The 24,984-nt window shown below is 37.9% G+C and overlaps 1 protein-coding gene across 8 annotated transcripts in view; it reads right to left on the bottom strand.

Moving 5' to 3' along the window:
- LOC105499061 (melanin concentrating hormone receptor 2) overlaps positions 1 to 24,984 on the bottom strand; it is a 74,434-nt gene that overhangs the window by 36,565 nt on the left and 12,885 nt on the right. For 2 of the 8 annotated variants that reach the window (XM_011771472.2, XM_011771471.2), the window contains 2 exons: positions 11,060 to 11,123; positions 10,818 to 10,943 (listed from right to left, as the gene is read on the bottom strand). The exons of 5 other annotated variants lie outside the window; for them this stretch is intronic. The gene's annotated coding sequence lies outside the window, so the exon portion shown is untranslated. Of the gene's footprint in view, positions 1 to 10,817; positions 10,944 to 11,059; positions 11,124 to 11,902; positions 11,967 to 24,984 lie in introns of all 8 variants that reach the window. One more of the 8 variants, XM_011771470.2, reaches the window with a different exon arrangement.

Genomic DNA, 24,984 nt, shown 5'->3' with positions numbered 1-24,984 from the left:
AAAAAGAGGGAATCCTCCCTAACTTATTTTATGAGGCCAACATCATCCTGATACCAAAGCCTGGCAGAGACACAACAAAAAAAGAGAATTTTAGACCAATATCCCTGATGAACATCGATGCAAAAATCCTCAATAAAATACTGGCAAACCGGATTCAGCAACACATCAAAAAGCTTATCCACCATGATCAAGTGGGCTTCATCCCTGGGATGCAAGGCTGCTTCAACATTCGCAAATCAATAAACATAATCCAGCATATAAACAGAACCAAGGACAAGAACTACATGATTATCTCAATAGATGCAGTAAAGGCTTTTGACAAAATTCAACAGCCCTTCATGCTAAAAATGCTCAATAAATTCGGTATTGATGGAACGTACCTCAAAATAATAACAGCTATTTATGACAAACCCACAGCCAATATCATACTGAATGGGCAAAAACTGGAAAAATTCCCTTTGAAAACTGGCACAAGACAGGGATGCCCTCTCTCACCACTCCTATTCAACATAGTGTTGGAAGTTCTGGCTAGGGCAATTAGGCAAGAGAAAGAAATCAAGGGTATTCAGTTAGGAAAAGAAGAAGTCAAATTGTCCCTGTTTGCAGATGACATGATTGTATATTTAGAAAACCCCATTGTCTCAGCCCAAAATCTCCTTAAGCTGATAAGCAACTTCAGCAAAGTCTCAGGATACAAAATTAATGTGCAAAAATCACAAGCATTCTTATACACCAGTAACAGACAAACAGAGAGCCAAATCAGGAATGAACTTCCATTCACAATTGCTTCAAAGAGAATCAAATACCTAGGAATCCAACTTACAAGGGATGTAAAGGACCTCTTCAAGGAGAACTACAAACCACTGCTCAGTGAAATAAAAGAGGACACAAACAAATGGAAGAACATACCATGCTCATGGATAGGAAGAATCAATATCGTGAAAATGGCCATACTGCCCAAGGTAATTTATAGATTCAATGCCATCCCCATCAAGCTACCAATGAGTTTCTTCACAGAATTGTAAATAACTGCTTTAAAGCTCATATGGAACCAAAAAAGAGCCCGCATCTCCAAGACAATCCTAAGTCAAAAGAATAAAGCTGGAAGCATCACGCTACCTGACTTCAAACTATACTACAAGGCTACAGTAACCAAAACAGCATGGTACTGGTACCAAAACAGAGATATAGACCAATGGAACAGAACAGAGTCCTCCGAAATAATACCACACATCTACAGCCATCTGATCTTTGACAAACCTGAGAGAAACAAGAAATGGGGAAAGGATTCCCTATTTAATAAATGGTGCTGGGAAAATTGGCTAGCCATAAGTAGAAAGCTGAAACTGGATCCTTTCCTTACTCCTTATACGAAAATTAATTCAAGATGGATTAGAGACTTAAATGTTAGACCTAATACCATAAAAATCCTAGAGGAAAACCTAGGTAGTACCATTCAGGACATAGGCATGGGCAAAGACTTCATGTCTAAAACACCAAAAGCAACGGCAGCAAAAGCCAAAGTTGACAAATGGGATCTCATTAAACTAAAGAGCTTCTGCACAGCAAAAGAAACTACCATCAGAGTGAACAGGCAACCTACAGAATGGGAGAAAATTTTTTCAATCTACTCATCTGACAAAGGGCTAATATCCAGAACCTCCAAAGAACTCAAACAAATTTACAAGAAAAAAACAAACAACCCCATCAAAAAGTGGGCAAAGGATATGAACAGACATTTCTCAAAAGAAGACATTCATACAGCCAACAGACACATGAAAAAATGCTCATCATCACTGGCCATCAGAGAAATGCAAATCAAAACCACAATGAGATACCATCTCACACCAGTTAGAATGGCGATCATTAAAAAGTCAGGAAACAACAGGTGCTGGAGAGGATGTGGAGAAATAGGAACACTTTTACACTGTTGGTGGGATTGTAAACTAGTTCAACCATTATGGAAAACAGTATGGCGATTCCTCAAGGATCTAGAACTAGATGTACCATATGACCCAGCCATCCCATTACTGGGTATATACCCAAAGGATTATAAATCATGCTGCTATAAAGACACATGCACACGTATGTTTATTGCGGCACTATTCACAATAGCAAAGACTTGGAATCAACCCAAATGTCCATCAGTGACAGATTGGATTAAGAAAATGTGGCACATATACACCATGGAATACTATGCAGCCATCAAAAAGGATGAGTTTGTGTCCTTTGTAGGGACATGGATGCAGCTGGAAACCATCATTCTTAGCAAACTATCACAAGAACAGAAAACCAAACACCGCATGTTCTCACTCATAGGTGGGAACTGAACAATGAGATCACTTGGACTCAGGAAGGGGAACATCACACACCGGGGCCTATCACGGGGAGGGGAGAGGGGGGAGGGATTGCATTGGGAGTTACAACTGATATAAATGACGAGTTGATGGGTGCTGACGAGTTGATGGGTGCAGCACACCAACATGGCATAAGTATACATATGTAACAATCCTGCACATTATGCACATGTACCCTAGAACTTAAAGTATAATAATAATAAATAAATTTAAAAAAAAAAAGAGTTAACATTTAACTGTTAAAAATATATATACCTAATGCTAAACCCAGCAAAAATATGTAAGAACTCTACTGGAAAAGTTATAACATTTACCTGATGTTAAAGAACATTTGTAAATGGAGAAAAATACCAAGTTAACGAATTTGAAGACTCATTATTCTATAGATGTCAATTTCCCCCAGATTGACTTATAGATTCAATGCAATTCCAATAAAATTCCAAGTTTTATTGTCTGTGAAAGATGATAACATACTACTTCTGACATAAAAGACTAAGAATAGTAAGTAAACTCTTGAAAAAAGAGAACCAGATAGAAGGACTTAATTTATTTGATACTAAGACAAATTATAAAGATACAGTAATCTACATAGTGTGATATTTGAATAGGGATAGACAAATAGATCAAGGGAACATTAAACAGAACATTAAAGAGAGCCCCCACACATATACATTACACTTGATACATGAAAAGATGTCACTTTAGAGAAGTGAGGAAAGAATGGACTCTTCCATAAATGATGCTGGGACAACTGCCTATCTAAATAGAAAAAAAAAATCTCACCTATATAAATATATATTATACACACATATACATGAATTCATATATGCTTGCTTACACTTATATGGGCATTGATTTAAAATCTATACATACATAAAAATAAACTCCATGTGGCTTAAAAACAAATGTAAAAGGCTTTTAGAAGTGAATATAGAATATCTTTATGTCCTTGGAGTAAAAAATTTCATAAACAAGACACAGAAAACACAGATGTTTAATAAAAACCTGAAAAATTTGATTACAATGGAAAAAAATCTGTTCATTAAAAGACACCATTAAGACAGTAAAATAGGAAATTTCAGACCCTCTTTCTCCCATGGCAACACTGATTCAACAGCCATACATGGAACAATTCCTTTTGTGAGAAACCCAGAAACCAGTTAAGAAACTTTTGCATCCTAGGCAAAGGGGAAGCCAGCTACATCAAAGCCAGTAGAAGAACCTGTGGCACCCTCTTGCCATAGTATCTCTCTCTGGCACAGTGCCATGTGATTGCGGGGAAACTTCCAGCTCCTGGCTTCTCCCTGGGGAGAGAGAGGAAACTGGAGCATATGTCCATTTTTCTGACTTTCAAGGGGCTTCTTTGGGGACAGGCTTTTGTCTTATCTATCTCAGCGTATTGGCAGGAAATGGCATATTCTGGATAGCTGGGGGCTCCTCAGAAGAAAAGAGCTGTGCAGTGTGCTGCTGCTCCAGAGGACCTGTGGTATAGCTGACAGAGGTCAATGCTGCTTGGCAGTCTCTTCCTTCAAGGAGAGAAGACTGGAGCATATATGCAGTGTTCTGGCTTTTGGGGGGTTTCCAGAGGTACTGGTTTCTATGTAGTCCAAATTGGGGCACTGATGAGACCTCATGTACTCTGGATGCCTGGAAGGCCACTGGGAACACAAAAAGAGTCAAGTGGCATGATGCTATTTTGGAGAACCTGTGGTACAAAAGATAGATACCAATGGAGAAAGAAATTACGAGTTCCAGGAAAAAAGAAATTAGTAAATCTCTCTAATTAGGAACCTAGACACAGACATCCAGAGGAGACACATCCACAGAAAATGTTTGCGATGTCCCCTGAATCTCTAGCTATGCTGCTTGGTGAAGATGTTTCCCTGTTTGGAGCCAGTCTACAAAGACTGGGAGAGGTAGCTATATTGTTAAAATGTGTAGATACTAATGCAAAATTACAAGGAACACAAAGAAGCAGAGAAAATTGGCCCAATCAAATAAGCCAAGCAAATTTTCAGAAATTGATACTAAAGAAACAGTTAGATACTAATTGCCTGACAAATAGTTCAAAATAACCACCATAAAGGTGATTGATAAACTCATCAAAACAATACAGGAACAAAATGAGAATTTCAGGAAAGGGATAGAAAATATAAAAAAGAACCAAACAGATTTTGGAGCTGAGAAATTCAAAAATTGAAATGAGGAATTCACTATAAAGTTTCAACAGCAGATTTGACCAAGCAAGAGAGAGAATCAGAAAATTTGAAGACAAGTGATTTGAAATAAAATAGGCAGAGGAGCAAAAAGACACAATAATAATAATAATGAAGGGTAAAAATGGCCTAAAAGGCTACTGGACACCATTGAAAGGATCCATATACATGTTATGGGAATCTCAGAAAAAGAAGAGAAAGAAAGGGACAGAAAGCTTATTTAAAGAAATAATGGTTGAAATCTTCCTAAATATGGGAAGGGAAATGAACACCCAGTTTCAAGAAGACCAGCCTACCTCAAATAGGCTACATCCAAAGAAGTCCACAAAGGCAAGAGAAAATTTCAAAAGCAGCAAGAGAAAAATGATTCACTATGTACAAGGGACTTCCAATATATCTGTTAGGGGATTTCTCAGCAGAAATCTTGAAAGCTAGGAGAGAGTGGGATGATATAGTCACAGTGCCGAAAGAAAAAAACTGGCAACCAAGACTACTACGTCCAGCAAAAATATTCTTTGAAAATTAAAGAGCGATAAAGACTTTTTCAGAAAACAAAAGCTCTTCAAGGAGAACTACAAACCACTGCTCAGTGAAATAAAAGAGGGCACAAACAAATGGAAGAACATTCCATGCTCATGGATAGGAAGAATCAATATCGTGAAAATGGCCATACTACCCAAGGTAATTTATAGATTCAATGCCATCCCCATCAAGCTACCAATGACTATCTTCACAGAATTGGAAAAAACTACTTTAAAGTTCATATGGAACCAAAAAAGAGCCTGCCTTACCAAGACAATCCTAAACCAAAAGAACAAAGCTGGAGGCATCATGCTACCTGACTTCAAATTATACTACAAGGCTACAGTAACCAAAACATGGCACTGGTACCAAAACAGATATATAGACCAATGGAACACAACAGAGGCCTCAAAAATAATGCCACACCTCTACAACCATCTGATCTATAACAAACCCGACAAAAACAAGCAATGGGGAAAGGATTCTCTATTTAATAAATGGTGTTGGGAAAACTGGCCATATGCAGAAAACTGAAACTGGACCCCTTCCTTACACCTTATACAAAAATTAACACAAGATTAAGGATTAAAGACTTAAATATAAGACCTAAAACCATAAAACCCTGGAAGAAAACCTGGGCGATATCATTCAGGACACAGACATGGGCAAAAACTTCGTGACTAAAACACCAAAAGCAATGGCAACAAAAGCCAAAATTGACAAATGGGATCTAATTAAACTAACGAGCTTCTGCACAGCAAAAGAAACTATCATCAGCGTGAACAGGCAACCTACAGAATGGGAGAAAATTTTTGCAATCTACCCATCTGACAAAGGGCTAATATACAGAATCTACAAAGAACTTAAACAATTTTACAAGAAAAAACAACAACCCCATCAAAAAGTGGGCAAAGGATATGAACATACACTTCTCAAAAGAAGAAAATAAAAGTGTTTTAGGAATGCTTTTTTTTTCAAAAAAGTGTTTTAGGAATGCTCTTACACTTTTTGCGGGAATGTTAATTAGTTCAACCATTGTGGAAGACAGTGTGGTGATTCTTCAAGGATCTAGAATGAGAAATACCATTTGACCCAGTGATCCCATTACTGAGTATACACCTAAAGGATTATAAATCATTCTACTATGAAGACACATGCACATGTATGTTTACTGCGGCACTATTCACAATAGCAAAGACTTGGAATTAACCCAAATGTCCATCAAGGATAGACTGGATTAAGAAATGTGGCACATATATACCATAGAATACTATGCAGCCTTAAAAAAGGATAAGTTCATGTCCTTTGTGGGGACATGGATGAAGCTGGAAACCATCATTCTCAGCAAACCATCACAAGGACAGAAAACCAAACACTGCATGTTCTCATTCATAGGTGGGAGTTGAACAGTGAGAACGCATGGACACAGGGTGGGGGACATCACACACCAGGGCCTGTTGGGGGCTGGGGGCTGGGGGAGGGATAGCATGAGGAGAAATACCTAATGTAAATGTCGAGTTGATGGGTGCAGCAAACCAACATGGCATATGCATACCTATGTAACAAACCTGCACATTGTACACATGTACCCTAGAACTTAAAGTATAATAACAAAAAAATTAGGAAAATCATGTCAAGTATCTTTTCCAACCACAATGGAATGAAATCTATGACAGGAAAACTAGCATGAATTTATTTTTTCTTCCTCACAATTTCAGAGAGATTTTTTCTCATGGTATATCATATCAAACTCAGCATATGATTTTTAAAATTTCTTTATTAAGTAAAAATCTTTTACCTTTTCACTTAAAGCACTTTATAGCTTTGCTTTGGCATTACTAGTCCTGTGCTTTGGGTCTGTTGTTAAGTAAAATAAGGATTGCTTGAACACAAGCACTGCTATACTGTGACAGTCAGTCTGATAACTGAGACAGTTACTAAGTGACTAGCAGGCAGGTAGCATATGCAGCGAGGTTATGGTAGACAAAGGGATTAATCATGTCTTGGGAGAAATGAAGTTAGGTAGCATGAGATTTCACCATGTTCCAGTAATGGTGCACAATTTAAAACTTACGTATTGTTTATTTTGGAAATTTCTATTTATTAGTTTCTAACTGTGGTTGACCACAGGTAACTAAAATCTTGAAAAGTGAAACCACAGATAAGGAAGGGCTAGTGTTTGGTCAACTGATCTTCAACAAGGGTACCAAAGTATACAATGGGAAGAGGATAGACTTTTCAACAAATGATGTTGAAAAATCTGGATATCTACATGCAAAGGAATGAAATTGGACCCTTATCTTTCACTACACACAAAAATTAACTCAAATTAGTTTAAAGACTTAAATGTATGACCAGAAATGGTAAAACTCCTAGAAGAAAACATAGGGGAAATCTTCATGACATTGGTTTTGACAATAATTTCTTTAATGTGATATCAAAAACACAGGTAACAAAGCAAAATAGATAATGAGTCTACATTGAACTAAAAAGCTTCTGACCAGCAAAGGAAAAAAACAGAGTCTAAATACATCTGACAGACTGGGAGAAAAATTTGCAAACCATAATTCTGACAAATGGTTAATATCCAAAATACAGAAGGAACTCCTATAACTTAATATTGATACAAATAAGCAAATAACTCGATTTAAAAAATGGGCAAGTAACCTGAACAGACCTTTATCCAAAGAAGACATAGAAATGGCCAACAGATACAGGAAAAGATGCTCAATGTCACTAATCAGGGAAATACAAATAAAAACCACAATGAGCTATCACCTCATCCCTGTTAGGATGACCATTACTAACAAACAATAAAAACATATGCATGACAATTTAAAAAAGTGACAAAACAAAAAACCCAGAAAATAAGTATTGAGGATGTGGAAAAATTGGAACTCTTGTGTACTGCTGGTAGGAATGTAAAATAGCGTAGCCACTATGGAAAACAGTGTGGAGGTTCCTCAAGTCAACAGATAGAAACCACCTTAATGAACACTGATAGATGAATGTATAAACAAAGTTTACACATACAATAGAATATTATTCAGCCATAAAATTAAGGGAATTCTGTCATATGCCACAATATGAATGAACCTTGAGGGCATGATAATGAGTGAAGTAAGTCAGTCACAGAAGTAAAGATACTATATGATTTCACTTGCATGAAGTATCTAAATTAATCAAACTTATTGTAGCCAAAAGTAGAATGGTGATTGCCAGGGGCTGGAGGATGAGGAAATGGAGAATTGTTGAATAAATATAAAGTTTCAATCATGCAAGGTGAAAACAGTTTAGGTCTCTGCTGTAAAATACTGTGTTTATAGTTCCTAACACTGTACTGTTCATTTATCAGTTTGTTTGGGGGTGGTTATCATGTTATATGTTTTCTTTTTAATCATAATAAGAAATGCATGTAGAGGACAAAAATGAATGTTTGAGAAATGATGTAGTGTTTAGTGGTTCATGTTCTAGGTGAAATATTCCATTCAATGTCCTATTGGTAAACTATGTTTGCAAAAAATAAAAAATAACATGGGAATTAAAAAAAAGACACCATTAAGAAAGCCAAAAGTCAAGTCTCAGAATGAAGATATTTCTAAGACATATAACCAACAAAAGGCTCTTGATCAAAATATGTAAACTATCTATATGAATCTATAAAAAAAGAGAAGCCTACAGAAAAATGGCAAGTGACTTCAATAGGCATTTATAAAATAGGCATCCGGCTGGTGAATAAACATATTTAAAAGGTATTTAATTTCACTGAAGATAAGGAAAAGGCAAATTAAAAGCACAAGTGGATACCTTTGCTTAACTATCAGATTGGTAAAAATATTCATGTCTAACAGTTCTAAGTGTTGGAGCCACAGAAACTCCCACCACTGGTGGCAGTATAAATGGATATATAACTCTGGAAAACAAGGAGGCATTATTGAAGTTGAGTAGCTACATATTGCTGCATGACCCAGAATCTTCCCCTTAGGTGGGATATACCTAAAGATACACAAGTTTATATGTACCAGGATATGTGCTCCAGAATGTTTACAGAAATATTCATTTAAAATGCCTTAAACTGAATGTATTAGTCTGTTATCACAATGCTATGAAGAAATGCCCCAAACTAGGTAATTTATAAAGGAAAGAGGTTTAGTTGACTCACAATTCTGCATTGCTGAGGAAGCCTCAGGAAACTTACAGTCATAGCAGAAGGCAAAGGAGAAGCAGGCACCTTCTTCACAGGGTAGCAGGACGGAGTGAGAACAAGCAGGAGAAATGCCACATGCTTATAAAACCATCAGACCTCCTGAGACTCACTCACTATCATGAGAACAGCATGGGGAAAACTGCCCCTATGATTCAATTACTTCCACCCTTGTTCTGGCCCTTGGCACATGGGGATTATGGAGATTACAACTCAAGACGAGATTTTGGGTGGGATACAGCCAAATTATATAACTGAAATTAACCAAATGTCCATTTACAATGGAATGGATTGTGATATATTCACACAATGAAATACTATATAGCACCGATGGGAACAGATTCTAGGTACACACAACAACATGGATGGATCTAAAATCATAAGGAAGGGCAAAAAGCAGATATTCATATGTATGATTCCATTTTTATAGAATAAAAAACAAGGCAAAATGAATCTATATTATAGGGATACATATAATGATGGTAAAAATATAAAGAAAAGCAAAGAAGTGATAACTGCAAATGTCAGATTGTTGGCCACCTCTGAAGAGAGAGCAACTTGTGATTGGTAAGTGGTTCAGAGGGACCCTGATGAGCCAAAAACGTTCTGGCTTTCTTGTCCTTGATAGCCAGTGTTTTCTGTATGGTTCTGCAGGTTATAATAACAGTAAAAGTATTGTTAAAAAACCAGTCTAACATCTGACCATACGGTTCCAAGGCAATAATCTAACTCTCTGTTCTCTCCTTTATTAATGCTTAGTCTTAATTTTCTGCCACTGCTCTCTTTTACTTTCCAAATTGATTATTTCAAATTTTAAAAATCATCTAATATGATGTTAACTTTGATTGTGGTTCTGTTATACGAAAATTTAATGTCAAAGTGTTTACAAAAGTGTAGCAAAACAGCTATTTTCAGGGAACACCAATAAATATGACTGACTGGCTGAATTCATTGAAGAAATTTGTATGGAGAAACATATTCAGTTAGTTACCTCATGTTGTTTTAAAAATAACTGATGTGGCTCTTTTAAAAAGCCAAAATGATTAATTTATTTTAATTTTCATTTCATTTTTAGATAATGAAATATTAGTGTTGAGAGATTTAGGATACACAAAAATCTAGTGTTTTGTAATTATAAAATGTAAGATAAATAGAGAAAGTTAACTTTTATGACACTTGCCTTTTAAGCACTTCTATAAGTTTAAAAAAGAAAATATAGATTATATATGCAAATGAATAGGTTTGGGAGCCATATGCATTTTTGAAAATGATTACTTAAGTTTAAGCCATAGGCAAACTTTTTCCAATGAATTATGGATAGCAATTTTTTATGATCTCACAAATCATTTATGAATTTCAATATCTCTTCTCCAAATATAATCTACAGGAAGATAGCTCCCCACATGTGTTTCTAAGACTAATGGCTTCACGTCATAAGATTTGGGAGTATAATCTATTTGGCTACATATTAATTTCTTTTAATGCTTAACCAAAAAGAATTGCAGTCAGAAGACTTACTTGTTATTGACAACTCCCAGGTTAGTGAAATCTCAGCCCAAAGCTTTGTAGCCTCACCCTTCCACCTCTCTATACAACTTGCTTTATTTATTTTCCAGCTCTCAAGTCCTTTGAGGAAGATGGGAGCTTCAAAGAGTAGAAAAGAAAGAAATATGCTAAATAATACTGTGTGTGGAAAGGACTTTGAAAGTAAACTGTAACCTTTTTATCCTTAAATACCTGAAAAAGTAGAGCTCATTTACCTTAGCTGTCACTGTTTTTCTTCAGTGTCAATTAAAACTTCATGTTTACCATCTCCTGTAAATGCTGGAGTTTAAAGTAAAGGCAAATTAGTGTACCAATGGAAATTCGTCATAAGTAGAATTTTGTGAATCCTTGTCATATTTGTAAGAAATTCATTGCTTTATTAACTTAATATAATTTCAAACTGGGAAACTCACCAAATCAAATAATAAATCCGTGTCAAGAAAAATAACCTACTTGTCTTTCATCTTGTTTTGTGAACTGTGGCAGGTAGCAGGCTGCCTTCCCTCCAGGTGCATGGCTGCTAAACTTGAAGAGTGAATGCCCAACAATATTTGGTACTTCACAGGTTCAGCAAGTAACATATTCTTATCTTTGTGTTTTTAATAGACTGTTTCATTAGTTAAATATACAGAAACAAAATATTAATTCACTGATGGTTATTAAATATTAGCTGTTGAAAAAGTTTAAGAATTAGTATTTAAATTATGTTCATAATTTTAATTATTGTTAATATTTAATTAAAAAAAGGTTATTTTAAAGAATCTTTTGTATAAAGAATCTCTCAATTCTTCAGTATGATTTCATTATATCTAGGGGCCAATTTCATCCAGGAAAATTCTCCCTAATTTTATAATGAAAGCCAATGCTAAATAAGATTAACTGCATAAAAACCCCTTTGCAAAAATCCCCTTGCACTGTCTCTTCATCTGTGCTCATGTGGTACCTTTGGGTTGAACCCAACCACCCTGAATATTAAAGAAAAAAGTACTTTTTTTCTTGATACTTTTCAAAGTATGAACCTTTTTCTCATTCCTTAAATTGCAAGTTTTGACACTTACTTGAAATATGACCCCAGAAAACAGGTCTTAAACAGTTGAGCCTTTTGGTAGCAAGATTGTTTTTCTTAAAGGAAAAAAAAAAAGAGAAATGTATGCTTGTGAGGTTGGTGTTGAAAGAAGACTGACAGTGTCAGTTTAATATATTCTGATTCACATCGTTCATCTATATACACTGACATCTTCATACATACACAATTTATTCATGATGACTAGGACAGGCAAAAGGGGAAATGCATTTAAAGAACATTAGGCTTTTTAAAGCAAAAAGCCAGTGTTAAGAAGTCTGAAAAGTGATAATAAAAAATACATGGCAAAGAGGAACATGATGCAGAGATTAAATCAAGAGAACTAATAAATGATGAGCTTATTTACACTGTAGTGATAATTTCATAGTTTTGGTTATTTTTTAAACATAAACCCTAAAATAATTATCTTCAACTTATTTCAGTAAACAGTCATGATGATGAGATTAAGTGAACTGGTGAGCCAGCTTTTGGCCACTTGTTTTGTTACTATTTTCAAGTTAAATATCAGGGGAAAAAATCATATGGGGAAAAATACCTACTGCGAATAACTAGGAAAACCACCGAAGACATGTCAATAGCCACAATGTACACAATTACATTTACCTGTCAACAATCCTCCCTCCATACACACCTATGGATCCAAGTTTTATACATTTGCTCTCTAAGTTATGTCCCAACTAACTGGAGGATCTCATTTTTCACCTGATCCACCCGTCTCCTTACATTCTATTCAGACTTTATTTGTGAAATCTCTATTTCAATGATCTGCAGGCATACTCTATTTTATGTCATTCATTCACTTAACACACATTATAGTGCCTATAGCAAAGAATTTGGTTTAGTAATCTCTCTCAGTCTCAGGTTCCCCGTTGGTAAAAAAATAGTACCTATCTCATAGTGAGGTTGTGATGATTAATGTGATAATCCAAAAAAGGTATTGAGAATAATGTGTTCTAGTAAGTGTTCATGTAATATCAGTTATTACAATAATCATCATGATCATCTTTATGCACTAGATTTTGTTTACTAGGGATATGGAACCCTGGGATGGAGAGGAGGTGGTAAGAACTGTAGGAATGAGTTGTGAACCAAGACAGGGCTGAGGTTAAGGCTCTCAGGTTTTAGTCCTTAATCTACAGGGAATGGGTTTAGAAACATAGCACCAGCTTTTAGTTCAAAACACTTCAAACAGTGAAGAGAACCACAGGAAAGTGGATCATTCCCATGATCCCATTTCTATATCTTGATATTGTTTAGATAGCAGCTAGAGTGACTGGATTTAGATATGGGGAAATTAGGCTTGGTCACCTCTCATAGCTAGAAAGCAAGCTAGGGGTCATTCCACCTCTCACTTCTCAGTTGCCCACATATCTCTAAGTGACAAGGAGAAGCTAGACAGAAAAGACTAATGGAGTTTGTCTTAATGAGGAATACACCATGAGTTGGTGATCATGATGTAATATTACAGTCTTATTGGCTGGGAGTGTATTTTAAACATACTACTTCATTTCTGCCTCTTACCCACCTCCCTAGGATAAGTAGTGGCTAAACACTTAAATCAATATAGCTGAAACAACTGAACTTTATAATAATTCTTGACTGACAGAAAGGCATTTCACTTTTCAATTGCAAACATTCGTAGCATCCTTCATTTGAATTCTTTTACTAAGTGACCAGAGAGAAATTTCTGTTCACTGGAATGATGCAGGAATTAAAATCACGGTTTGGGGCTGGGCGCGGTGGCTCAAGCCTGTAATCCCAGCACTTTGGGACGCCGAGACGGGCGGATCACGAGGTCAGGAGATCGAGACCATCCCGGCTAACACAGTGAAACCCCGTCTCTACTAAAAAAAAAATACAAAAAACTAGCCGGGCGAGGTGGCGGGCCCCTGTAGTCCTAGCTACTTGGGAGGCTGAGGCAGGATAATGGCATGAACCCGGGAGGCGGAGCTTGCAGTGAGCTGAGATCCGGCCACTGCACTCCAGCCTGGGTGACAGAGCAAGACTCCATCTCAAAAATAAATAAATAAATAAATAAATAAATAAATAAATAAAAATAAAATAAAATAAAATCACGGTTTGAGGGTGGGTATGCAGACAGTCAGGAGCAGGTGCAGGATTTGTGGATCTTTCAGCTTATACAACTAGGGGAAGGTCTTTAGGAAAAACACAAATTTACAAACACAAATTTAAGGGCAAGAAAGATATGACAGCACATTACAAATTTTAAAAAGTTAAAAATATCCCAAACATAAAATCCAGGAAAATAATATAATATTTTGATTAACTGCCTAACAAACCTCTATCTTTCTTCTACAAATTTGGGTTGCATAATCTTTAGTTATCTCTTCAAATGACAATGATGATATAACATCCATTTCACAGTTCAGAATCTATAGCCTTAGGAAACTATGTGATTTTTGCATAAGTCTCAACCTTTTTATGTCTGAGCATTTTCAGCCTATATGAAAACCAGCCATAATCTGGTGGGTACCAATTATGTGCAGGTTTGGAGCATCTCCAGATGGCATTAGTGTCCTAGCAGATGAAGCCATGGATGGTTACGGATGGTGTGAGGAGCAGGACTGCTGTAGGCTCTGGTTGTGTAGCCACAGTTGCGCCACAGCTCATCTTTCAATCCACCATCTATATATGCCTTTTGGTCAAGCTACTCCAGGTGTGGCTGCTGCAAGTTAGCTGCATCTGTCTACTTTGACGGAGCACCACCTGGGGCTTTTTTATAGCACTCTCCAGCTACCTCATCTTTACCAATGCACCCACCTGACCTCCAGGCATCTTCAAAACCCTGTTTCCTACTTCAGTTCACCTTCTGAGACCTGCTTTTGTACCGGCCCCATCCAGCCCTACATAGGGACTGCCTAAGGCTAAGGTAAGGCCTGCTGACTAGGAACCAGGGCCTACTGCTCAAATTCCAATTTTTCCTTTAAGAAATTGGCGTCCTTTGCTGCCATTCTTGCCTCACACACTTGCTGGCTCCTTGCCACAGATATTTCTTTGTCAGCAACTCATACATTCCAGAGCATCCAAAGCTACCTTAGGCATATGGAGGCCAGAATGCCAATATTTACCTGACCTGTTGATTTTCTTTTGACTTCATTTTTATAACAAAGTTATATTTTAGTGAATTTGGTTTGGTGTAAATTAATACTTAGCTTTTGATAAGCAACTGGGGTCTGAGATGTAGTCTGACATGTTATCCTACTCATTCATGAATCACTCTCAAAATGTGTGCGTAACAGTTAATTTTCTTCTGTTCAAGCAATATCTAACATTTTAATTAGCATGTTCAAAATCTCCTTTGACCTTGAACTGTATTAGCTGGAAGGGAATGTTCTTTGAGGATTTGAAAAGAAGTTAGGGAGCTCAGACTCAAGTTTTATGCCTTCTAAGACCTATTAGATTCTTAGGAAAACTCCAGTTCATCATTTTGCTAGATAAGTTTTTACATTTAGTGGGAGACAAATTTTGAAGAAAATTTACTCTGCTTAGGAAGAACAGAAGAAAATGTACCCTGCTCCTGAGACTGTTCACAGGAGTTGTGATACCATACAGAGTAGGGCTGCTTCATTACTTTCATGGGCTCTAGACACTTTTGTCTTTGTGAGTCCCTTCCTCTACAAAGAAAAAAAATCATATTTACCATTGCATTGGTATAAAGGCAAATGTACTCCAGTTTGCAGTACATTTATTTTTTTCCCTTCTGAATATAAAAGAAATGTAAACATTTCCAGTGGCCCCTAGAGGTCCTATGGGTCCTGGGCATAATGGCAACTATGCCTAGTGGATAAGTCAGTTCCTCTTATTCTTATCCTTTAAGAAAATGTAGCAAAGTTTTAAATTAAAAACTTGAAATGTCATGCTATTTCCTCAGCTTCAGAATTGAGAAGACTCATCTACTTAAAAACAAGGTGGACAGTCGTCTGGGGGCACACCCAAGATGACCAAATAGGAACAGCTCCAGCCTCCAGCTCCCAGCGCGAGCGACACAGAAGACAGGTGATTTCTGCATTTTCAACTGAGGTACCGGGTTCATCTCACTGGGGCGTGTTGGACAGTTGGCGCTGGTCCGCCGGTGCAGCCTGACCAGCCAGAGCTGAAGCAGGGCGAGGCATTGCCTCACCTGGGAAGTGCAAAGGGGAAGGGAATTCCTTTTCCTAGCCAAAGGAAAGTGAGACACACAACAGCTGGAAAATCGGGTAACTCCCACCCTAATACTGCGCTTTACCAAGAGTCTTACCAAATGGTGCACCAGGAGATTACATCCCACACCTGGCCCAGAGGGTCCCACACCCACGGAGCCTCACTCATTGCTAGCACAGCAGTCTGAGCTCTAACTGCAAGGTGGCAGCGAGGCTGGGGGAGGGGCGCCCGCCATTGATGAGGCTTAAGTAGGTGTAAACAGCCACTGGGAAGCTTGAATTGGGTGGAGCCCACCACAGCTCAAGGAGGCTGGCCTGCCTCTGTAGACTCCTCCTCTGGGGACAGGGCATAGCTAAACAAAAAGCAGCAGAAACCTCCACAGAGGTAAATGCCCCTATCTGACAGCTTTGAAGAGAGCAGTGGATCTCCCAGCATGGGAGGTTGAGATCTGAGAATGGACAGACTGTCTGCTCAAGTGGGTCCCTGACCCCTGAGTAGCCTAACTGGGAGACATCTCCCACTAGGTGCAGACCAACACCTCACACCTCACATGGCGGGGTACACCCCTGAGACAAAGCTTCCAGAGCAAGAATCAGACAACAACACTCGCTGTTCAGCAATATTCTATCTTCTGCAGCCTCCGCTGCTGATACCCAGGCAAACAGGGTCTGGAGTGGACCTCAAGCAAACTCCAACAGACCTACAGCTGAGGGTCCTGACTGTTAGAAGGAAAACTAACAAACAGAAAGGACACCCACACCAAAACCCCATCAGTATTCACCATCATCAAAGACCAAAGGCATATAAAACCACAAAGATGGGGAAAAAGCAGTGCAGAAAAGTTGGAAATTCAAAAAATCAGAGTGCATCTCCCCCTCCAAAGGAATGCAGCTCATTGCCAGAAACGGAACAAAGCTGGATGAATGACTTTGACGAGTTGAGAGAAGAAGGCTTCAGTCAATCAAACTTCTCAGAGCTAAAGGAGGAACTATGTAACCAGAGCAAAGAAACTCAAAACCTTGAAAAAAGAATGGATGAATGGATAACTAGAACAATTAATGCAGAGAAGACCTTAAAAGAACTGATAGAGATGAAAACCATAACACGAGAACTACGTGACAAATGCACAAGCTTCAGTAACCGACTCGATCATCTGGAAGAAAGAGTATCATCAATTGAAGATCAAATGAAAGAAATAAAATGAGAAGAGAAGTATAGAGAAAAAAGAGTAAAAAGAAATGAACAAAGCCTCCAAGAAATATGGGATTATGTGAAAAGACCAAATCTACGTCTGACTGGGGTGCCTGAAAGTGACGGGGAAAATGGAACCAAGTTGGAAAACACTCTGCAGGATATCATCCAGGAGAACTTCCCCAACCTAGTAAGGCAGGGCAACATTCAAATTCAGGAAATACAGAGAGTGCCACAAAGATACTCCTCGAGAAGAGCAACTCCAAGACACGTAACTGTTAGATTCACCAAAGTTGAAATGAAGGAAAAAATGTTAAGGGCAGCCAGAGAGAAAGGTCGAGTTACACACAAAGGGAAGCCCATCAGACTAACAGCAGATCTCTCGGCAGAACCTCTCCAAGCCAGAAGAGAGTGGGGGCCAAGATTCAACATTTTTAAAGAATTTTCAACCCAGAATTTCATATCTAGTCAAAATAAGTTTCATAAGTGAAGGATAAATAAAATCCTTTACAGACAAGCAAATGCTTAGAGATTTTGTCATGACCAGGTCTGCCTACAAGAGATCCTGAAGGAAGCACTAAACATGGAAAGGAACAGGTACCAGCCATTGCAAAAACATGTCAAAATGTAAAGTCCATCGATGCTAGGAAGAAACTGCATCAACTAGCAAGCAAAATAACCAGCTAATGTCATGATGACAGGATCAGGTTCACACATAACAATATTAACCTTAAATGTAAATGGACTAAATGGTCCAATTAAAAGACACAGACTGGCAAATTAGATAAAGAGTCAAGACCCATCATTTGCTGTATTCAGGAGACCCATCTCACATGCAGAGACACACATAGGCTCAAAATAAAGGGATGGAGGAAGGTCTACCAAGCAAATGGAGAACAAAAAAAAGCAGGAGTTGCAATGCTAGTCTCTGACAAAACAGACTTTAAACCATCAAAGATCAAAAGAGACAAAGAAGGCCATTACATAATGGTAAAGGGATCAATTCAACAGGAAGAGCTAACTGTCTTAAATATATATGCACCCAATATAGGAGCACCCAGATTCATAAAGCAAGTCCTTAGAGACTTACAAAGAGACTTAAGACTCCCATACAATAATAATGGGACACTTTAACACCCCACTGTCAACATTAGACAGATCAACGAGACAGAAAGTTAACAAGGATATCCAGGAATTGAACTCAGCTCTGCACCAACCGGACCTAATAGACATCTACAGAACTTTCTACCCCAAATCAACAGAATATACAATCTTCTCAGCACCACATCACACTTATTCCAAAATTGATCACATAGTTGGAAGTAAAGCACTCCTCAGCAAATGTAAAAGAACAGAAATTATAACAAACTGTCTCTCAGATCACAGTGCAATCAAACTAGAACTTAGGACTAAGAAACTCAATCAAAACCGCTCAACGACATGGAAACTGAAGAATCTGCTCCTGAATGACTACTGGGTACATAACGAAATGAAGGCAGAAATAAAGATGTTCTTTGAAACCAATAACAACAAAGATACAACATACAAGAATCTCTGGGACACATTTAAAGCAGTGTGTAGAGGGAAATGTATAGCACTAAATGCCCACAAGAGAAAGCAGGAAAGATCTAAAATTGACACCCTAACATCACAATTAAAAGAACTAGAGAAGCAAGAGCAAACACATTCAAAAGCTGGCAGAAGGCAAGAAATAACTAAGATCAGAGCAGACCTGAAGAAGATAGAGACACAAAAAACCCTCCAAAAAATCAATGAATCCAGGAGCTGGTATTTTGAAAAGATCAACAAAATTGATAGACCACTAGCAAGACTAATAAAGAAGAAAAGAGAGAAGAATCAAATAGATGCAATAAAAAATGATAAAGGGAATATCACCACTGAACCCACAGAAATACAAACTACCATCAGAGAATACTATAAACACCTCTATGCAAATAAACTAGAAAACCTAGAAGAAATGGATAATTTCCTGGACACTTACACTCTCCCAAGACTAAACCAGGAATAAGTTGAATCCCTGAATCGACCAACAGCAGGCTCCGAAATTGAGGCAATAATTAATAGCCTACCAACCAAAAAAAGTCCAGGACCAGATGTATTCACAGCCGAGTTCTACCAGAAGTACAAGGAGGAGTTGGTACCATTCCTTCTGAAACCATTCCAATCAATAGAAAAAGAGGGAATCCTCCCTAACTCATTTTGTGAGGCCATTATCATCCTGATATCAAAGTCTGAGAGAGATACAACAAAAAAAGAGAAATTTAGACCAATATCCCTGATGAACATCGATGCGAAAATCCTCAATAAAATATTGGCAAACTGAATCCAGCAGCACATCAAAAAGCTTATCCACCATGATCAAGTGGGCTTCATCCCTTGGATACAAGGCTGGTTCAACATACACAAATCAGTAAACGTAATTCAGCACATAAACTGAACCAAAGACAAAAACTACATGATTATCTCAACAGATGCAGAAAAGGCCTTTGACAAAATTCAACAGCCCTTCATGCTAAAAACGCTCAATAAATTCAGTATTGATGGAACATATCTCAAAATAATAAGAGCTATTTATGACAAACCCACAGCCAATATCATACTGAATGGGCAAAGACTGGAAGCATTCCCTTTGAAAAGTGGCACAAGACAGGAATGCCCTCTCTCACCACTCCTATTCAACACCGTGTTGGAAGTTCTGGCTAGGGCAATCAGGCAAGAGAAAGAAATAAAGGGTATTCAATTAGGAAAAGAAGAAGTCAAATTGTCCCTGTTTGCAGATGACATGATTGTATATTTAGAAAACCCCATTATCTCAGCCCAAAATCTCCTTAAGCTGATAAGCAACTTCAGCAAAGTCTCAGGATACAAAATCAATGTGCAAAAATCACAAGCATTCTTATACTCCAGAAACAGACAAACAGAGAGCCAAATCATGAATGAACGTCCATGCACAATAGCTTCAAAGAGAATAAAATACCTAGGAATCCAACTTACAAGGGATATAAAAGACCTCTTCAAGGAGAACTACAAACCACTGCTCAGTGAAATAAAAGAGGACACAAACAAATGGAACATACCATGCTTATGGATAGGAATAATCAATATTGTGAAAATGGCCATACTGCCCAAGGTAATTTATAGATTCAATGCCATCCCCATCAAGCTACCAATGAGTTTCTTCACAGAATTGGAAAAAACTGCTTTAAAGTTCATATGAAACCAAAAACGATCCCGCAATGCCAAGAAAATCCTAAGCCAAAAGAACAAAACTGGAGGCATCACGCTACCTGACTTCAAACTATACTACAAGGCTACAGTAAACAAAACAGCATGGTACTGGTACCAAAACAGAGATATAGACCAATGGAACAGAACAGAGCCCTCAGAAATAACTCCACACATCTACAGCCCTCTGATCTTTGACAAACCTGACAAAAACAAGAAATGGGGAAAGGATTCCCTATTTAATAAATGGTGCTGGGAAAATTGGCTAGCCATAAGTAGAAAGCTGAAACTGGATCCTTTCCTTACTCCTTATATGAAAATTAATTCAAGATGGATTAGAAACTTAAATGTTAGATCTAAAACCATAAAAACCCTAGAAGAAAGCCTAGGTAATACCCGTCAGGACATAGGCATGGCAAGGACTTCATGTCTAAAACACCAAAAGCAATGACAACAAAAGCCAAAATTGACAAATGGGATCTAATTAAACTAAAGAACTTCTGCACAGCAAAAGAAACTACCATCAGAGTCAACACGCAACCTACAGAATTGGATAAACTTTTTGCAAGCTACTCATCTGACTAAGGGCTAATATCCAGAAACTATAAAAAACTCAATCAAATTTACAAGAAAAAAACAAATGACCCCATCAAAAAGTGGGCAAAGGATATGAACAGACACTTTCCAAAAGAAGACATTCATACAGCCAACAGACACATGAAAAAATGCTCATCATCACTTGCCATCAGAGAAGTGCAAATCAAAATCACAACGAGATACCATCTCACACCAGTTAGAATGGCAATCATTAAAAAATCAGGAAACAACAGGTGCTGGAGAGGATGTGGAGAAATAGGAACACTTTTACACTGTTGGTGGGATTGTAAACTAGTTCAGCCATCGTGGAAATTAGTGTGGTGATTCCTCAAGGATCTAGAACTAGAAATACCATTTGACCCAGCCATCCCATTACTGGGGATATACCCAAAGGATTACAAGTCATGCTGCTATAAAGACGCATGCACACGTATGTTTATTGCGACACTACTCACGATAGCAAAGACTTGGAATCAACCCAAATGTCCATCAATGACAGACTGGTTTAAGAAAATGTGGCACATATACACCAGGAATACTATGCAGCCATAAAAAAGGATGAGTTTCTGTCCTTTGTAGGCAAATGGATGCAGCTGGAAACCATCATTCTCAGCAAACTATCGCAAGAACAGAAAACCAAATACCGCATGTTCTCACTCATTGGTGGGAATTGAACAATGAGATCACTTGGACACAGGAAGGGGATCATCACACACCGGGTCCTATTGTGGGGATGGGGGAGGGATAGCATTAGGAGATATACCTAATGTAAACGATGAGTTAATGGGTGCAGCACACCAACATGGCACATGTATATATATGTAACAAACCTGCACGTTATGCACATGTACCCTAAAACTTAAAAAAAAAAGGCTACTGCTAGCTAATTCAACCATAATAAAGTTTGCTAGATAATAAGTGTAATTTATGATGTTAATATTCAATCTTTGACCGTATCACTGCTTTTCTGGAAACTAGTACAAACAACATAAATACTTCGAATATGAGGTAAACTCAAAAATTATACCCACGAACTGAGCAGGCAAGGGGAAAAAACACTTTAAGAATCAATATAAACAGGGATCCCAACATCATGTGGCAAAGGTATAGAGGAACGCAAAGGAAGAAAGTGCAGCTGATGGGCCTCTCTGGCAGGGCCACAATCAGAGGCAAGGTAAGTTTCCACTTGATTAGCAGCATTTCAGCAGCTCCAGGGAGATGCCCCACCTCTTACTTATCTGACATTAATTTAACTGAGAATGTAGACTTTCATCTCCATAGTACAAATGGTGCTTATAATGTGAAAACCCCTGAGAATGATTAAATATTGTATTCAATGCATGATATAGAATTAAGGACTGCCATCTGACTCTCCTCTGAAAGCAGGTTGTGTTAAGAGGACATTTCCTAGACTTGCCCATCTTATAGAGTCTGGAAGAGGCTATGGGAGGTCAAGACAGTTCTTTAGGAGAACAGCTCATCCGTTGGCCCTCCCTGAAAGAGGATGATAGCACATTGGGGGTGGCTACAAAAGGCTAGGACACCAAAAAATGTACCCTGCTTCACAGTTTGTGCTGCAGTCAGTGTGAGATCGTTAGTGGGCTTTTAATTAGACAGCCCTGTTCTGATGTTGGTTGGAGTACAGTCAGGGGAAGAACTGGGGAAATGAAAAGGTGCCATGGCCAGTACTAGGCAAAGGGAATAAGCAGGTCTTCTGGTATGGCGATGCAGGTTGTGCACTGCTCAAAGGTGCCACATCCAAGTGGTGGTAGGTGGGACGGAGGGAGGTGGGTTGGATGGGGAATATCATTTACTTCACAGACATTATAGGTTGGTGTATTTATTAAAACAGTTTTTCAGTTGATAGTGGTAGAGCGTCTTGTTTTAATAAAATCAGCACATTATGCCCATTTTCTGACATTATGGGAGTCCGGTGACTTGGGAACACAGAGAGTCTCTAATTGGCAGAAAGGTCCATAGACGCAGCACTGTACACCCAAGGAAAGAAACTGTCCCAGCCTAAAAGAATCCCTGTACTTCGCCCTCACTGAGGGCAGGAGTCATGTTTTATTCATCTTTCTTTTTTCCTATCACCTAAGATAGCAGCACAGTATGCATGTTCCATTGAACTTCCCTACAACCAGAGTAGCCACTAGCCACATGTGGCTATTGAGCTCTTGCAGTGTGGCTTGTCTGAATTGAGGTGTGCAGTAAGTATAAAATACGCACTTGATTTTGAAGACTAAGTGTAAAAAATGTAAAATAAATCCTTAATAATTACTTTATATTGATTACACATGGAAATAAAATTTTTACTAGAATAGGGTAAATTAAATGTATTATTAAAATTAATTTCACCTGTTTCTTTTTACTTTTAAATGTGGCTACTAAAAAATTTAAGATTACATATGTGATTTGTATTTGTGCCTCCTACTTGTCTTGGGCAAAGCTGCCTGGGAAAGCTGACTACAGAGAATATCCTTGACAACAATTCATACAGTGATTATTTACATTGTTGCTAATTTAATATCCTTTAATTAATCTAATTCTGATTTACCTTATATCCCTTTTAAGAATTCCATGAGGAGGGATCTTTTAATAGGTTTAAAGAAGAAAATTTTTGAAAAATGTATGCTCCTTTGCAGAGACAGTTAAATTAAGAAGAAAAAAAATTTTTCAATGACTTCGCACTTTGCTCAACTGATCTACAAGCCTTTATTTTGTGAAGTGAGTTGTTTGTTGTTGAAATTTGCTAGCATTAAAGTACTCTCATATGAACTTGGTGACACATTCTTGTTAAAGATCTTTGTTTAATTTGATCATTTCAACTTACAAGATGATTATTCTGTTTTGTAGTTTTTCTATAAATTAATGAGAAAGTAAACATTCTAAAAGCGCACTAGCACACTTTACTCAACCCGCTATGGGCCCTTGTTAAACACTAATTCTCAGGTACACATATAAATTTTCCCAGCATCACAGTCTCACCTATGGGGATGAGTGAGATGTTTTAAAAGAAGGCAATGTGCTCCACTGAATCTGGACTAAGCTCACTTTAAGGAAAAATAATTTTACTTGGGACCATCTGGTTGCCAAGTCAGGGCAAGCTGAGACTGAAGTTGTTTCTGCTAATGTCCTGGTCGGATCCAGTTCTGAGAGCCTGGGGGAAGCTTTCGGAGGTCAAGATAGTTCTATAGAACTATGGTTAATCCACTAGCCTTCTGAGAGGCAGGGAAGAGCTGCCCACATAGTCAATGGGATGGACTTGAAAATCTTCAATGTGAAAGCGTGTGTGTGTGTGTGTGTGCGCGCACGCTCACGCACATGCACGCAAGTGCGCGAGAGTGAGTGAAAGAGAGGAGAGTGACAGAGACAGAGAAACATAATTTTCGAGATATAACCTTTCCAAGGACCAGATCTACCATCGACATAAAATACCCTCTGTATTGGGATCTTCACTGCTGAATCAAATTATGGATGACTTAAAACTGGGAGTGAGGTATTTAATAGCAATGAGAAAGGGGAATAATTTTTTATTCTGCCAATATTCAGTGCTCCACTGACAGGTACTGATTACATGAAACTAGCTCCAAAAACATCAAAGAAAAGATATATCCATTCAGACACTGCAATCCCAGAAGGATTGCATGAAAATATTAGCATTCATTTCTGCTGCAGGTTTTATGATAAAAAGTTATTACATATTTGAGTGGATGTCAAAGCAGGGTTGCAAATTTAACAAAAGAAAAATCCTTAGATAATCTTCATATCATTCAAATAGGTCAAATGCTTATAAAATAAGAGACATTTTACTTTGACAATCAGAAATCAACCACAGTAAAAATAAGCACCTAGAGGTTT

Source organism: Macaca nemestrina, chromosome 5 (assembly GCF_043159975.1).
Source record: "Macaca nemestrina isolate mMacNem1 chromosome 5, mMacNem.hap1, whole genome shotgun sequence".
Classification (NCBI taxonomy): Eukaryota; Metazoa; Chordata; class Mammalia; order Primates; family Cercopithecidae; genus Macaca; species Macaca nemestrina.
Note: the sequence above shows the minus strand (reverse complement) of the source record. Positions and strands in the feature narration are given on the sequence as shown.